This window comes from Physeter macrocephalus, chromosome 7 (assembly GCF_002837175.3).
Source record: "Physeter macrocephalus isolate SW-GA chromosome 7, ASM283717v5, whole genome shotgun sequence".
NCBI lineage: Eukaryota > Metazoa > Chordata > Mammalia > Artiodactyla > Physeteridae > Physeter > Physeter macrocephalus.
Genome location: NC_041220.1, coordinates 89,152,665 through 89,171,281, shown reverse-complemented (window position 1 = coordinate 89,171,281; position 18,617 = coordinate 89,152,665).

The window sequence follows — 18,617 nt, the reverse complement described above, 5'->3', positions numbered from 1 at the left end:
TTTGATAAAGGAGACAAGAATATACAATGGAGAAAAGACAGCTTCTTCAGTAAGTGGTGCTGGGAAAACTGGACAGCTACATGTAAAAGAATGACATTAGAACACTCCCTAACACCATACACAAAAATAAACTCAAAAGTGATTAAAGACCTAAGTGTAAGGTTAGACACTATCAAACTCTTAGAGGAAAACATAGGCAGAACACTCTATGACATAAATCACAGCAAGATCCTTTTTGACCCTCCTCTTAGAGAAATGGAAATAAAAACAAAAATTAAAAAATGGGACCTAATGAAACTTAAAAGCTTTTGCACAGCAAAGGAAACTATAAACAAGACAAAAAGACCACTCTAAGAATGGGAGAAAATATTTGCAAATGAAGCACGACAAAGGATTAATCTCCAAAATTTACAAGCAGCTCATGCAGCTCAGTATCGAAAAAACAAACAACCCACTCCAAAAATGGGCAGAAGATCTAAATAGTTCTCCAAAGATGGTATGATTGTCAACAGACACATGAAGGGATGCTCAACATCACTAATCATTAGAGAAATTCAAGTCAAAACCACAATGAGGAATCACCTCACACCAGTCAGAATGGCCTTCATCAAAAAATCTACAAACAATAAATGCTGGAGAGGGTGTGGAGAAAAGGGAACCCTCATTCACTGTTGGGGGGAATGTAAATTGATACAGCCACTGTCGAGAAGAGCATGGAGGTTCCTTAAAAACTAAAAATAGAACTACCATATGACCCAGCAATCCCACTACTGGGCCTATACCCTGAGAAAACCATAATTCAAAAAGAGTCATGTACCACAATGTTCATTGCAACTCTATTTATAATAGCCAGGACATGGAAGCAACCTAAGTGTCCACCAACAGATGAATGGATAAAGAAGATGTGGCACATGTATACAATGGAATATTACTCAGCCATAAAAGGAAATGAAATTTAGCTATTTTTAGTGAGGTGGATGGACCTAGAGACACGGGGAGGGGGAAGGGCAAGCTGGGACAAAGTGAGAGAGTGGTAGTGTATATATGGACATATATACACTACCAAATGTAAAATAGATAGCTAGTGGGAAGCAGTCACATAGCACAGGGAGATCAGCTCAGTGCTTTGTGACCAGCTAGTAGTGTGGGATAGGGAGGGTGGGAGGTAGGGAGATGCAAGAGAGAGGAGATATGAGGATATATGTATATGTATAACTGATTCACTTTGTTATAAAGCAGAAATTAACACACCATTGTAAAGCAATTATACTCCAAGAAAAATGTTAAAAAACACTATTCTTTTAAATTTTAATAGACATGAAGTATTTTAATAACACAAACCCATAAGAACAAAAATCCTTAACCCAGCATGCAAACAAAAAAATGCAAATAAATCAGGCATGCAACGTATAATTATTGAGTGAAATTTCTTCCAATTACCAAAGGTAGTATACATCTATAAATTAGACTTATGTGTTTTCTTTTTATTTTGTTTTATATAAATTCCAGCATGTTTTACCTAGTATATGACTTACATAAAATTTTTGACCTAGAAGCTACATCTTCTGTTTGTTCTCCTCCCCGGGCCTACCTTGATAAAAAGAAAAAAAATGCTAGTTTTCTTAGCTACCATCCACCTTCAGCCTCTTCTTACTTTGATATACCTCTTCTATTTTACCAACAATGCCCATAAATTTAAAAGCTCTAATTCATGGGTTAAAACAATTAGCTGAAAACGTAAAAAGAGAGGGACCCAGAGAAAAGTCAAAATTCTACTCTCTTTTCTGGACTTTTGACACTGAGGAGATGGCCCTGCCATTTCAGCTTAGAAAATGAGACTCTCAGAGAGTTCAACAATGTGAAAGTAGGATGGACCCTACACACTGTCCCTCTGAAGAGTAATAGCAATAGATGTTTTCCCAAAGACAATTAGTAAGTGAAGTTCTGGCTTTGAAGATAGCTAAAACTAGGAATTTTGGTGGAGAGAAGTGAGACTATTACTCTTTTGTTGTTATAAATAAAAGTCAGAAAAATGGTTTTGCCTTATAAATTTAACTCCTACAGAGTGCAACTGGATAGTTCTGAATAGAGAGAAATGAAAGGAGGAAAGAGTTTATGTACTGTAATGAAGGTCTTATACAGTGTGTCAGAAAGATATAGATATATCAGAGAGATACTATTTAATCAGAATTGATATTGGTTGCTTTTGTAAATAGCAATGAGTTCCTGCCATTATTCTGTTCTCCATCATTCTGAAGTTTAATAGTAAAATTAAAGATTTTACCATATTTGAGAAAATCTTTTATTATGCTTGTTTGTTTTAAATATCTTTGACATGTAAAATCAAAGGCCAGAGTATCTAACATACATCACTAATGAAAATGTGTGAAAAAAGATTAAAATGTTCTGCAAATAAGAATTTTATTTCCTTCACTTAATTGATTAAAAATTCTAGACAATACAGAACACATTTTTTGAAATACATTGTTCAGTTACAAAATTTTTCTGCCTTCTTTAGTCTCACTTTATTATTAAGCATATCTATAAAACATGTATACTTTGATTTAAAAATACAGACTATCTGATGTTTAACAGAAGTTAGTTCTTTAGGTGTTGATATGTTGCCTTTTCAGTTTCATAAACTGCATGGGTCGTACAAGCATCAATGAGAAAACATCTTTTCTTTTGTACCCTAAAATATCTAGTTGTTTTTACTGTATTAAAGATACATTAGTTATTTGTTTTGACCCCAGATACCAAAAGTAACATTTCTATACTTGTTCTCATTCAAATAAATCTAATGAGATTAAACAATATGTTTTTTTATATGTTTACTACTCAAATAATTGAGATTACTTTATTCAAAATATCTTTGTCTTACAACTTTGAAAGTCAGAAAATGAAGAGGAAAAAAAATGACAAAAATAAATCCATTGTTTAGCTCATTCATTTCCCTTGACATGATGACCTATACTTCAATCACAGAAAAACGTGAGGGCTCTGTTCCACATGATTTTCATATCCGTATAAAATTGACTATTTTTTCCTGGAGACAAAAGTGTTATATACTCACTATTTGCTACATATCCCATTGAATGTTTGAACCAAAATATTTTCAAGCCCTTGAGTACTTTTATAATAGTTAAAGTATTAAATGTAACAACAATGTGACAACCGAACAATTCCTTTTCTATTCCCAATTCTGTTTTCTCATATAGAAAATTCTTCAAGCTGGAGATTCCCTAAAGGTCAGTAATCTCTGGGTCTTATTGACCGTAAGGAGGAGGTTGTGTCTGCGGTGCACATCTTGTTGAGACAGCTGGTATACCACTCTCCCTAGCTGTAATTCCATTGTGATGTGGTGGCATGTGGTTATTTCTAAAGATTGTTAGCAACAGAGTCAGCAGAATCTTTCTCATGGGAGACTAAGTAAATTAACAGCAGCTTTATCAAATTTTTGAGAGAAACTGGAAAACAGCATACTACAGAGACAGCAGTTTATGGCATCCCATACTTGTGACATTCTTAAGCCAAGCTGACTCACCTGTGCAATCTTAGTTACTTCCAGAGAGATTCTCACAAAAGATTTCAGTCTGGGGTTCTTAAGAATGGTCAAATTGGAAAAGGAAGCCCTTTGGAGATGAAAAATACATAATTTTTTAGAACACCTGAGATCATATTTACAAATTGTCCTTTCAGTAAATAATTTTTAAAACAAAAGCCATGAATGATAATTATAAACCTACCTTAAAAATAGAATAAAATGTATAACCTTCATGAAACATAATACTTTATGATATTATTCAAAGAATTTGTAATTAACTGTAAACTGGAATATTGTATGGAACCCCATACTCATTTAAGGACTTCTGATAGCTTCTGGAACATAGGAGAGGCAAGGAAACAATTTGCCTCTAGAAGCCTCCAGAAAAGAGCACATCCCTACTGAAACCTTGGTTTTAGGCCTGTGAGACCCACCCCAGACTTCTGAACTTCACAACTGTAAGATAATATATTGGTTTTGTTTTAATCCACTAATTTTGGGATAATTTGTTACAGCATTGACAAAAAGGTGGTATGGACCCCTTCCTCTGTTTTTAAATTGACGACATTTTGGGATCAAAGAAAATAGGGTGCATATAATACAACTAAAAAAAGTAGAATTGATTAGACATACCTATAAAGGTCAGTGAATTTTTAAATTTTTGTACCACTTATTGGATAATTATCTTATTTTAAATTTTTATTTAATTTAATTATTCCTAAGTGTTCATAAAATTAATTTGATTCTCAGGACAACAATCAGTTTATTTGAACATAATAATTATTTTTCAACTTATACTAATGATTATACCCTAAGATATGTTTTTCTTTTAAGAGAATGAATACAGTAGCACTTTATTATTTCAGGGCTTCTGATACTTTTGAGAGAGAATTAAATAATACTAGCTAATGGTGGCATATTTATCTTTTTTCTGTTTTTTTATGAGAATGCCTCAAAGCTTTCAGAATGATGCATGATGTTCAGATTTAGTTCTTTAGTATTTGCTCTTTCTAAGTCATATTATAAATTCCTTTTAATTATTTCTATTATCCCCTAATATGATAAAATGGATAGTGTATGTGAAATTAGTAATAAGATGAATTATACTCTTTAATAAAATAATGATAAAATTCCCTGAATTCAAGGAATGATTTTTTTGATCATCTATTTTAATAAAACTGCTAGATTAGAATTGTCTGCATTTTGTTAAACATTTTGTTTATGTCTATTTATCAGTGATCATGGCCAGAGATAATTAACAATATTAGCCAGCACTCATGTAGTATTGACCACGTACTAGCATCTCTTCTAACTCCCTTACACCTATTATCTCATTTGCTCTTCACAACAGCTCTCTAAAGAAGATGTTCTATTAATATTTCATTTTTATATGTAGGGAAGGTAAGTACAATGAACTGAGATGTGCCCCTGTAAAACTCAAATGCTGAAGCTGTAACCAGAGTGATGATATTTGGAGATGAGGCATTTGGGAAATAATTGGGTTTAGATGAGGGCATAAAGTTGAGGCCCTCGTGATGAAATTAGTTGTGTTGCAAGAAGAGGAAGGGACATCAGAGCTCTGTCTCTGCCTTGTAGGCAAATGAGGGCAAGGGACCTCACCAGAGCCCAACTGTGCTGGCACCCTGATCTCAGACCTCCAGCCTCCAGAACTGTGAGAAATAAATCTCTGTTGTTTATACCACCCAGTCTATGTTTTAAAATTTTTTATTATATTTTATGGCAATCAGAGATGACTAGTACATTTGTAACATTTCCCAATGTTACAAAGCAAATAAAGAATGAAGCCAGATTGAATCCAGTCAAGTTCGTAACAAAGCATTTATTGTTAAATCACTTTTGATGTCAGGATTATGCTTATTTTGGAAAACAATTTGGTATGTGTTCCACAAATTCCACAGTTAAGGAAGTAATTCTATTATGTGAAAATTAACTGATCCTATGTAAAGGATTATAAAGGCTCTGAGCTCATATCTCAGAGGCTAGTGATTTATTTTTAATTTTTATAAACTTTTTTCTTCTGACTGTGTGTTGTTGAATGTTTGGTTTTTCTTTTATTTTCCTTAAAAGTCAAGCATTTCACTAAGATATCCACAGAGTGGTTTTGTTCCCTTTATTTAGTTAGTCATGCAAATCAAGGAATGATTTCAGCTGTAGAGTGATTTCTTCAATCCAGAAAATATTTTCGCTATAATAATTTGAATATTTTATTTTTTTCTGCTTTTCTTGACTCTTCAAGTAATTTCAATGATCTTTTGATACAATTCCAAAGCTAACACTATCTTAACTCTTGCACTAAGTCCTATTCTAATTCTAATCCTAACCCTAACCCACCCAGGGTTCATCCTCTTCTTTTAGATGATTTTTATCCTTTAAACTTCTCACCATGAATTCTCAACTAAGAATGTAAATTTGTTCTCTACATCACTGGCTTGAGTTTTTATATAATTGTTTCTGTTACTAATAAGTTACAAAATATTTAAACTTGATTTCACTATATTTTACTTTTATTAAATCATTTCCTTACTTCTTGTATTTTTAATCTCTTTCCCAATATTATCATTTCAATCAAATCTTTGGACTTGTCTTCTTGTCTACAATCTTTGATTTCATAGATTTCAGGTTTTCTTTCATTTTAGCAGAAGCACAAATCAGAAACTCTCTATATTTAATTTCTGTTTTTGATAACACATCTTTTTCCAAAAGTATTTTTATTGCTTTCTTTTGAGTGCTTGATTTTCTACCATTGACTTCAAAGACTCATTTTAAAATCAGAACATTTATTTTATTTTATTTTTTTGAATGATGAAATTATTACTCAAACTTAATATATTATTTCCCCAAAAGCAAAATGAGTATCTTCTTGATTCCCTGCCCTCTCCAACTGGATTTTATTATTGAACTTTAATATCTTAAGCCATAGGCTGTCAGATAACAAGAGATTCTGTTGCTTAAAAGGGCTTAAAAGAATTAAGATAATTTAATGGGTTAACAAGGAAATGGGCTTTTATTTTTACAATGATTCTCTTTCCACCCTTAATTCTGACCATACTGAACAACTTGCTGTTTCCAGGAAGAATCGGTCTTTTTAACAATTGTCTATTTGCACTTATTTTTTCTCTCACCAGAAGTGTTCTTGCCATCTTAAAGCAGCCAGTTAACTCCCACTCATCATTTAAGGGTAATTTTAAGTATTATCTTTTGCTAGAATTGTTCTGTGATGTCTATGTCTGAACCTATAACTCTAATCTCAAATTCCATGGCAACCTATGTGTGCTTCTATCATACACCACGCATAAAGCATTTATCACTGTATGTCTCCCAAGATACCATATTTGGTTTACAAAATCCTTTGAGCTTCTGATTAAGATGATAATATTTTCCTTAAAAAATGCTCAAAGGAAAAGACATGACCAATTTTACATCGAATTTCATCAGTTTCATGAATTCTCCAAAACACTCATGTATCCTGCTTAACATTCTATGCACTTTGGTGAACATTTCAGGTAGCCTGTTTATTTTTACAGGAGACCATACAGGCCTGCTCTGTAAGAGTATGATTTGTTTAGCCATAAAAACAAAACAAAACAAAAAATATCTCAGCAAGAAAAGAGTTGGCTTCCGGATATGCAGTTCTGGGTGACAGTCCAGATATGCAGTTCTGGGTGACAGTAGGAGTAATCTCAGAAACAGACAACTTCTTTTTGCCTTTTCTTTTGCTTTTTCCCTTTTATAAGCATTCAGCTCTTTTGATACCTAAATAGAACTTGGCTTCAATGAGTTTATATCCTCCCAGGGAGAGGAAAAAGAATCAGCCAGTAGGTTAACCCTGGTGGCCTTCTAAGTCTCCTGCTGTCTGGTGTCCTGGAATTAAGATCCCCCATGTTGGTACAGGGATATCAGTAATAGACTATCCTACTTCCTGTTTTCATCTTGCCTATTATCTGGTTCATAGCTGTGCATTCACATCATGTATCTTTACAGAATGTCCTGAAAGCTCACTATGCCTGTTTTCCTTAATTTCAAGGTGAAACAATTAGTTTCTTATTATTAGGAATGATTTTTCATCTTCTAAAACTTTCTGGCCCTCATTTTAATTTTATGTAAAATTGAGATAATATCTAATTATCAAGGCTGTTGTAAGGTTTAAAAATAAAATATGTGAAGTGTAATCACTGAATAGAAAATTGTTAGGATTGTTGTTGCCTTTGCTATTATTAGAAGCAGTCATTCATTTCCCCATTCCATCAACATTGTTTTGAGCATCTACTATCTACTGGGCACTATGCTACATGGAGATCTCATGTCTATTGACACTTTACATTTACAAACATACCTGTTCCTGATATGATTATACATAGTATCTTCTCTATGAGTATAATCTCGTAGTGTTACAAATGAATTTTTGGAAAAAGTTAATCAGCCCAGGGGAGTCTCTGGTTTCAATTTCCAGTATGATGAAAGAATGGTTTGTATTTGGAGTAGGGAAATTTAAAATAAATTAGTATTGCACCAACACTGACTACTTGCTTAACAGGAGAGAGGACTTAATGGCACTTGACCCCTTGGGTAACATTAATAAATAGGTGGGGGAAGGTTTCTTTTCTGCTCTCCATTTTATGCTCAGTACATGTTTCTGGTATATAAATGGTGTTTATTAAATAATTTTGATTTAGTAAAAGAATAACTGAGCAAATGGCAATATTAATGTTTAAATTTGTTACTTAGATTGTGAATATTTCTTTAGTTATAGATAAATGTTATAGGCTCAGTACCTAGGAAACTGTAACTAGGTCTATGAGAAGCCAAACAGATTGGAATATTTCATTATAATCTAAAATTGAATACTCCCACAGAATTGGCACTCTCACCATTGTCAGGAATACCTACAGAATGCAGGTTGCACACGATTTCCTTCAAAGTGTTAAATGTCACCCAGGGTCCAAAAATGAAAAAGAAAAGAATTTTCCCTACATAATTCAAAAAGGCAATATTTTTCTGAATTGCTTAATTTAATGTAAAAATTGAACTAACTGGTAACTTTGGACTGGAGTAAAAATTATAGCTGTTTCACTTAAAATAAGTTATTTATACTTACCAAGGTTTCACCATGCTCCAGGAATTTTTCTATGCGTCCCAACATCACTTAATTCTTATCACAATCTTATGAGGTAGACAGTTATTTATCTTAAATAAGGAAAATAAATCAGAGAGAGAGAGAGAGTAATTAATTTGCTTGTAGTTATAATTCTTAAGGTGTTGAACCTGGATTTTGATCCAGACTCTTTAACTCCATGTTCTTAAACACTGTCAACACAGCCTTTCTACTTGTACAGACTCACTCACTTTTCGTTGAAGAGTATGCTGCAAATTTATAAAGATATCTTACATCATACTTACTACTGGCCTCCAAGGTAGGCTCCATTTTTAGTTCCATTTTACAGAAAACTAAAACTCAAATAGGTTAGCTATTATTTGTAGAGACATGTAAATAATTGTAGAGGACTAAATACTGCATATCATGTCCTATGGACATAAAATCCTTAGACATGATGACTAGTTTTGGCATACTCTTTACATCATGCAGTCATCGGATTAACAAATTTGTTGATTGACTTTGGGGTGGGGGGCACTCATAGACATGACCTCATTCTCTACTGTTACAAATTTTAAAAATTAAGAATAAAAAACTTGTAGGTGTTAAAGAGATACTTTTTAGACTGATAATATTCTTTCTAGTCATTCAGTTATTTCACATTTTCTTTTTGAGCCCATTAATTTACATTTAGACAGTGTCTCTTGGCAAAGGGTTTGATAAAATGAAAGTTACTTTAATTTTAAATTTTACACTAGGATTTTCAAGAAAAGAACAATTTGTTTATCTCATGCATTACTGAGAATCACATATCTATGTGTGTTATATATAACTCTAGCCACAGACTCCACCGGAGCTTTTCAAGAGTGTGATACCACAGCAGGGACACTTATTCTGGGGCTAGAACAGTTTTAAACACCTGCTCAGAGGTTGCCTGGAAACGACACTTGTTGCGCATTAAGCATCCGTGTTAAGGCACATTAAGTGGGATTGTTTTTTTTTCCTCTCAGGACAAAGAACTTTGTACCACACTTGTACAAAAATGGCTGGCAATTGTTTACTCAGATTTTTCTCTGGGCATTTTTTTGGGGATTTCACTTTTGAATTCATTTATCCAAATGCAATATTTAGAGATTTCTAAACAAAAGTAACTTGCATTCCTGAAATTCACACTTTAGACTGATATGCATCTTCTAGAAGAAAATAACCTGAATGTCAAAAAAAGAGGAAAATAATTTGAAAAGGTACAACACAATTTTTTTTTATCTCAAATTGTTATGCCAGAGAAAAGGAGGAATACTGCAAAATATCTTGAAAGAGGTCTTAAATTTTTCTCATCTCAGCTCATACATTTAATATTGATCTTCACATTTCATTCCCATGTCTGATTCTTATGGTTTTCATCTGTGAAGTGGGGATAATAATTCTTCACTGTATGCTCCACAAGATTTATTTATTAGATGAAAAATGTATGACATGCTTAGAAAATATTTATAAATTATGTCTTATAAATGTAAAGTATTTTTGTTTATATAGTCAAAGCCATACATTCACTCATAAAAGTAGATGGTGAGCTTTCCTGTAACTCTGATTAACTGCTTTGAAAAAAGGTTGGCTTTTAACAGAACAAGACAAGATGATTGAACTAAGAAGAATCAATGTAAACTTACTCCTACCAGTGGAGAAAAATTAAAGTGCTTATTCAACCTCAGAGATTTAGCACTGTAACTTTTCTGCATGAGGGACAACCATCTACTGAGTATCCATGCAGTGCCTAGCAACTAGGAATTGCTCCAAAAAAGTCAGTTATTAATGCTAAGTGCCAGTTTCTGTGGTAAAAATCAATAGATGACAATCTAAAGCTTTACATTGCACTAATACACTTAAGTCTCATGAAAACTTTCAAGATTCTTGTCTATTTTATAGCTGAGAAGAAGGAGGAACAGTGAAGTTATGCAAATTGCACATAAGCACCTCAAAACTTATTGGCATAAAACAGCTATCATTTTATTATATCTCACAATGTTGTAGGTCATGAATGTCAGCAGGGATCAGATGGTATTTCCTGTGTCCCATATGACATAATCAGGGGCAAATTTTGTCCAATATCAAGGGCAAGAATGAAACTGCCAGTGACCTGAATCTGGATCTTTATTTCCACTGTGCTCTATTGGTCAAAAGAGTCACACTTTCAAAGGGTGAAAAGTAACACTTCCCACTTTTAAAAGGATAGAAAAAATTCCATCCCTCAATGGGAGAATTTGTAGCCACATTTAACCCACTACAACATTCGAGTCATTTTAGTCATAATATTATTTTTTCCCAAATTGCTCTTTCAAATATTTAGTGAAAATCTTTCCATCACTTCATCTAAGGAATTTTATTGGGTGATTCATCAGAGTAATATCTTCTTTCAATATTTTGTGCCATTTCAAACTTATGCCCATGCATCGACCAAAGAATATGCCCTGGTTTTGTCACTAACAAACCTTCAGTGAAAGCATAAAGTGATCACACAGGCTCATTGGCCCAAAGTTAATTGTCTTTAGAATTGATTGGTTGGTCAGAAAGAAAATTTCTAAGTCAAATATTCTCTACATTTATTCATAAGTAATCCCCTTAAAGTCACACATTTTTAAGATGGTTTTCTCTATGATGTTTTAAAGTAATATATTTAATATACAGCCGTTTTTCACTTGAAACATTAAACCTACTAAAAACATCTGTACAATTTTCAAAATGATCTTAAAGTTTTTTATTACTTAACATTCTGGTTTCTTTTCAGGCTCGGAGATTAAAACTATAGAAGATTTCTAGACAAATTTCTACCAAATCAAAGTAAAAAAAATAAGATGAACATTATGCTCTTACCCAGTCTTTATCTCACAAATAGTTTCTTAAACAAAATTCAGAGCCTCACTGTCATATAGCTACTTGTTATATGTTTCTCTGAAAGTTAAGATACTAAATGTATTCACTGTTCTATTAAATCTTTAACTTTGACACCACCTTGAATTTTCAGAATGAGTAGATTTCCTCACTTCTTGATTGTTCTCTAATATCTTTCATCTCCAGAAAATACAATGTCAAATCCAAAATTATATATGGCATTGTGTATGGCCCCTTGCCCAGCATTTGCAATTAAAGACAACTTTTAAGTATGGGTTAGCAAGTATGTGGGAACCTGAGGACACTTTTTGGTATGTCACTCCCTAGACAATTTGTGTACAGCTCCTCCAGGCGTAAGGGATGATTGTTACCTTCACAGTTGCTTGGTAGTCCTTTGGGACCCTGTTTCTGGAGACTGATATTTTCCTGAAAGTTATATATTCCTAAACACTTGTGTTAGCAAGGGAGGCATTATGCAAAGCCAGATCCTTAGAGTATTGGATATTCCATTTCTTTCCTGAAGTAAAGGAGACTGTGTTTATGGGCTCAGTAGCACTGTTGTCCCAGTCATGTTTTCTTCATTCCTGTCAGCATTCTTATCATTCCTATTTACATGGCAGTTCAATTGCTCTATGATTTGTGACAAGTTACTCTCTCTAACTAATTTAGAATCTTCTTTTTGTAAAATAGGATGATGATAATAATATCCAATTCATAGAGCTGATATAAGAAACAAATATAGGAATGCATACAAAGTTCTTCGCAGAGTACCACCTATATTGTAAATGTTCATTATATTTTACATTTTTTAATCTAGGAGATCCCCTTTTATCTAGCATGTTATATTTCTTATATCAACAAATTCTACCACTATAATATTTCTCACATTGTCCCTTCCTTTCTTTTCTCATTTACAGAAAATTTCAACTAATTATTGCAAATGCCACCTATCTTTCCTAACTCTAAATGTCACTGATTAAACTTTCATACCTCATTCAACTCAGCTTTATAAAATGAGGATATGGCATACTTCTCACTTGGATTACAAATGTTAATAATGTTCCTTTTTCTTGTAAGGTGTATGTGTTAGTTTCCTATAGCTGCTGTAACAAAATTTCACAAATTTAGCAACTTAAGATAACCCAAATTTATTCTTTTATAGTTCTAGTTTTATAGTTTCTGAATTAGTTCAGAAATCTAAAATCAAGGTGGTGACAGGGCTGTTTTCCTTTCAGAGACATCAAGGGAAAATCTATTTCCCTGTCTTTTTCAGGTTCTAAAGGTTTCTCTCATTCCTTGACTCTTGGACCCTTCCTAGCATCACTCTGACCTCTTGTTACTGTAGTCACATGTCTGCTACTGACTCCTTCATTTCTCTTAAAGGGACCCTTGTGATTATAATTAATATAATTAATAATATAGACTAATATATTAATGTTATATACCCTGATTAATATAGGATAATCTCCTCATCCCAAGAACCTTAACTCAATCACATCTGTAAAGTCATCTTTACCATGTTAGGTAGCATATTCATAGATTCTAGGGATTAAGGTGTGAGCATCCTGGGAGGGGACATTATACAGTCTACCATAGTGTATATTCAAATTCCTTAGCAAAATTTTAAGGACCTTCATTATCTGGTCCCAAAATGACTTTTACTGCTTTCCTGTCAGTTCCTGATATTCTAGTTATATCCTTTGATTTTTACATTATATGACTATATATTGAATTGTCCATACATCATTCACTTTCAATCTATGTGAGTTTGCTCATGCTCTTCTGTCTTCTTAAAATGCTTTTTTAAAGTATTTTGCATCTGGAGAAATACTACACAACCAGACTGAGTTTTTGGAGTTTTCTATGCTTCCAGAATACACTAAAGTTTGCATTAACATAGAACATATCATGCTATACAGTAATTAAACATATATTTGTCTACTTTTCTAGATTGTTAACAACTTCAAAGCTAGGGCCTTTTAAAATTTCCATTGCTTTTTTCACATCAAACACAGAACATAGCCAAAAACATTGTTGCTTATGAGATTAATGAACCAAGTTGCCACAGCTTGCTTGAAAATCTAGATAGGTGGTGACAGCTTTGAGGGCCACAGTATATTGATTCATTACTCTTATGTCAGCTGGGGGTCTTAGTTGAAAAAAAAAAGCAGAAATCCCGTAAAGCTGGTTTGTTGAGAAAGTGAATATAATAAAGAATGCTAGGTAGCTCACAGAGTCTCCCAAAAAAGAGAGAAATAGGATTTGAGGTCATGCAGCAGAAATAATGGCCAAATCATACGATTAGATGACTCCTGTGGGGCTTAGTGAGATGCTATTGTCTCATACAGACACCTAGAATCACAGATCACAAATGTTACCACTAAGTCTTGACCACTGTTGCTTCTAAAATATATACTCTTCCTGTCCCCTTTGCCAGGAAGGGGATGGAAAGACTTATTCTTCCCATGAGAGCATCTGACAGACAAAAACCAAGGGTAACTTGCCTCCACAGCAGCTGTGTAGAAGGTTAGAATAGCTACTCTGGCTATAATTTTAGATGAATGAATTCTTTAGATGAGAGACACCTCCAATCTGAAAGTTTTAAAAATATTAAGAAGGTTGGTAATTTTAACTATGCCTTTTAGAGAAATAATGTAGAACTAGATAAGTTTTTTTAAATGAATTTGCTGTAAAGAGAGACATCAAAAATCAAAACTATAGTTTATGGAATATTGACAATTTTTCATTTGGAGGGGCAGAAAATATTCAAAGAAAAGTTTATATTTTTTGTATTGTCAAAATGAACGATCCATTTTAATGTAATGGTCCTGTCAACTGGGTAATGTTATGAGACACACACTTAGCAGAAGTATTGAACAGAGACTCATTTGCATTAGAAGATGATAAAAGTTGTCTAGTGTAGTAATGGATATTTCATTAGATTAGCAATAGAACTGTGGTCCATTCTGCCTTAGGTTACCAATCAAAATCCATCACTATGCTTTAGACACGAAAGCAACTCTTTCTGATGGGGTTAATCAGTTAGTCCTGTCTGAATGGAAGCAACTTACTTTTTAAAGGACTAAAACTCAGTGGGGGAATAGGATCAAAAACAGTAGGCTTGGAGTCAGGAGACCAATCTTCTAATGCTAGTGAGCTACTGACTAGCTAAAAAAAAACAGAGAAAATAAAAATTATCTTGGCTTTATGCTGTCATATGTAGAATTCGAAGGGGAGACTAGATCTCTTACGTGCCTGTTAGAATTAATTTTTTGTGAATAATTAAAAAGATACATTTCTAATCATATATTTTAAAGATGGAAAAATAAAACACCTAATCCACTGTGAATAATATAAATTTTACATTTTATAATTTTGGCACTTGGTAAAGCTGTTCCCTTTGTGTTTCTAGAATATGTAGAACTTTTATCATCTTTTAATGCAAATGTAAGGTACAGAAAAGGACTTGGTGCCTCATCCTAATTCCTCGGATCTTGTGCAGGGAATTTATTTCTTTGCTGCTCAGTGTCATCTGCTGTAAAGTGGACATCATTGTATTGCTTTACCTTATGGCACAGGTTGCTGTTGAAAATCAAATGAATAATGCAGAAGGAAGTTATTTGTTACCTAATTCTCTGTTATTATAAAGATCCTTTCTGTGCATGTTACTTTCATAGCTCAGCTAATGCAGAGCTTCAAAGTCAAACAAATGCTCAATAATTGTTTAAGAACTTGCCCTGCAAAAGCTAAACTATAAGGGTAGACTGTTACAAATAGTTCACAAACCCGTTTAGCTGATAGAGATAAGGAGAAGGATTGTAAGGAAAAATTGTTAGTGGAATTATGTGGCTTTTACAATACAGAAATATAATGATATAGCAAGTCACATTTTTAAAAAATAGCACCGAGGATAACACACACACATTTATGTATGCATATATATGTGTGCGTGTGTGTGTGTGTGTGTGTGTGTGTGTGTGGATAGATAGATAGATGATATATAGGTAGATGGATAGATAGGTAGATAGGGATAGAGATATGTATAGTCAGAATGATAGAGAGATAGTAGTACATAAACACACACACATATAAGCAATAAACTTTGTTTTAGATTAGTGAAATGTTAGAAACAAAACAAATGCTCATCAATACAGGAATAGCTGACCATGTTATGTTTCATTTATATACAATATAAAATGTAGATATTTATATTAAATTATATATATTAAATATATGCACATTTTGAATACTATGTAGCAATTAAAAATTATTTAGGACTGTATCAGTTGATTGTACTTGTGTCGGGGTGTAAGGGGGAATTGTTCAGTAACAATTTGCTGTTGTTGTTGTTAGTGTGGAAGGAAGGTGTAGAAAAAACTGTCAAAGAAACAATGATTATAAAGGAATGTGTATATATATGTATATGTTCTGAAGGCATCCTGGGAAATCCAGGAGAGATAAAACAAAGTGGTAAAATGACCCTAGACCGTGTGTAATGAGTGTACGACTAAAATTTAGAAAAAATGAAATAAAATAAAATACAATCAAATGAGAAACTATGGTGCCACCAATTAAGGAGGATTATGACAGACAACTGACCAAGTATTCTACCAAGGATAATGAGACTCAATTGCTTCCAGTCCAGTCCAGGTCAGAGGCAGTGAAGTATCTAATTAATAAATGAATGGAACAGATCATTTCCATGAACGTTCTAGAAAAAAATGAAAAGATGGGTTACAGGAAGCAGATCTCAGTTTCAGTTCATGTGTCACTTTAGAAGTGTTAAGTGGGTTGAGTGCCCCATTTTGTGCACTGAAATTTAGAAATGAGTTCCATATGCTGGTATCAAAATGCTTGGCTTCTGACAGTAGCTCAAGTTTTTGAGTCTCCCTCTTGCAAGTGTGTCTTATATTTCTTTTAAGATTCTTTCTAGATTAGAGGTTAACTCTCTATTTAGTTTACTGCAACTTTTTGTTAATGTTTTAAGATACTTATTAGGTAGAAAACTCTTCTTATTCTGTAAATTTTCCTAGAGAAAAAAATGATGACTGATGATCAGATGTGAGAGAGATGGCCATGCTTCATTTGTGAGTAGCATGTGATATGTAAATAATATTTTATTCAGGAAATTTATAATTTTGATATTTTTATGAAATTAAATTCTATGACCAGTTTATTGCAGTTGTCAATGTATCTAACTAGAAACATAGAGACGATTTGACCATGTTCAATTTCCAACTCTATTTGCTATTTATGTGACTTTACGTAATATACTTAATTTCTCCAAAACTCAGCTTTCTCACTAAAAATAATAACCTCAAAGGAATGTTGTTTGTATTAAATGAGATAATGTGAATCAAGTGTTTATAAAGTATTATTCACTTGTCAAAACTTACATGGCAAAAGTTATTATTATTAAAGTATGTCTTCATAAAAGGCTCACCTCACATATTAAGAACACATGAAATAATTTAATTTTAATCATAAAGCTAAGACGTATTAGACCTAAGGCAGTTTGGCAATGTGAATGAAAGAGGGGTTTGGGAGAAAATTTAGTCAAACAAATTTTGTGTACATATTATGTGAAATAGGGCTTAAGAAGTCATTGAGATGTGCTTCAATTTTTTATCTTTAAAACTGAGATGATTGGGAGAGTCTATTCATTTCTCAACTTTAACTTGAGAATCAAAGTACATAAAATATGTTAAAGGACTCTTTAAATTGTAAAGTACTATACAAATGTGAACTATTGTGATAATTTTATAGTTCAAAATGTCTCTATACTGACATTTTAAATGCTAGATTTTGTAGGTCTTTAGGAAATTCATTCATTCAATTATCAATTTGTTTTAAAAATTAAGGGAGGTGTAGCATAAGAGAAAAATGACTGTAAAACAAGGGCAGTGAAGCAAGCCTTTCATGAGAGCTAGCATTTTCAAAATCGCAAGAGGCTATCTGAATAAAATTACACCCCAGTGAGGTTTGGGTAGGAAAAAAAATGAAAAATGATGGCCTACAAGGACGGCTTATCACTTTCACTTATCCATTTCATAAAATAATTTACCACTAACATTATTGTAATAGAATTTTAATGTTTAATTGTATATTATTTTTAGGTAACTCCTCATATGCTGTTAATACTGTCTTGTTTTGAGATGAATATTTGGAATAATTAATTCAATTTTTAAATGCCAAATATCTATGTTTAGCCACAGTCAGAAAAAAAAAAGAACAAGAAGAGTTAGCTGCATATGCAAGGGGGTTACCCGTTGGTATTCCACTTGTGATGGCATTAGCACTAAATTAATCCCTTGAAAAACGTTTTACAAACATGGACAAATCTTCTGATCTTGGATTGATGGACCAGGTTGATTTTAACAAAATTTTGGTTAAAACTGACTGCAGAGCAGTTGTGTCTTCCAAAGGAGTATGGAGTATAGACTGAGAATATTGGGAGACCTCCACATTAATTTACTGTGTCATTCTGAAGGTCCTAGGTTATAATGAATGTATAGTTTAATCACAAAACTCTGGATAAGGCTTAGTTTTCTGACTTGGATTTGCATCATCAAAATGCAACCCAGTGAAACAAACACATTATTTTTCAAAGAACACTTCATTTCTGTGTACTTAAAAGAAATGACTTCATTTGTATAGCTTTTCAGAACGCTAAATGTTGTAACTCAAAAAAATTTTTTGAGGGTTACTGATGATCTATATGCCAAATATTGTTATGCATCAGAGCAATTCTGCAGCCACTCCACTCACCCACCCTCGCCTATTCGCCTATTCACCTACCCACCAGCCCACAACATCAATGAGGTGATGTTGTAATGGTGGCTACCAAATAGAGACCTCATCCAATCACTTCCATTTCTTGTCAGAAGAAGAATACATAAAGCCAATATGGACCAACAATATGCAACGTACTAAATGTGTGGCCATACTGCTTGGTTTAAGAATCCATAATTGATCAGTAGATCAGTCAGTATTACTGGAGTATTATCAGATATTCCAGTATTTTCAATCTCGAGTGGAGTAAAGTGTCATTTTCTCCCTGATAGCCATCCT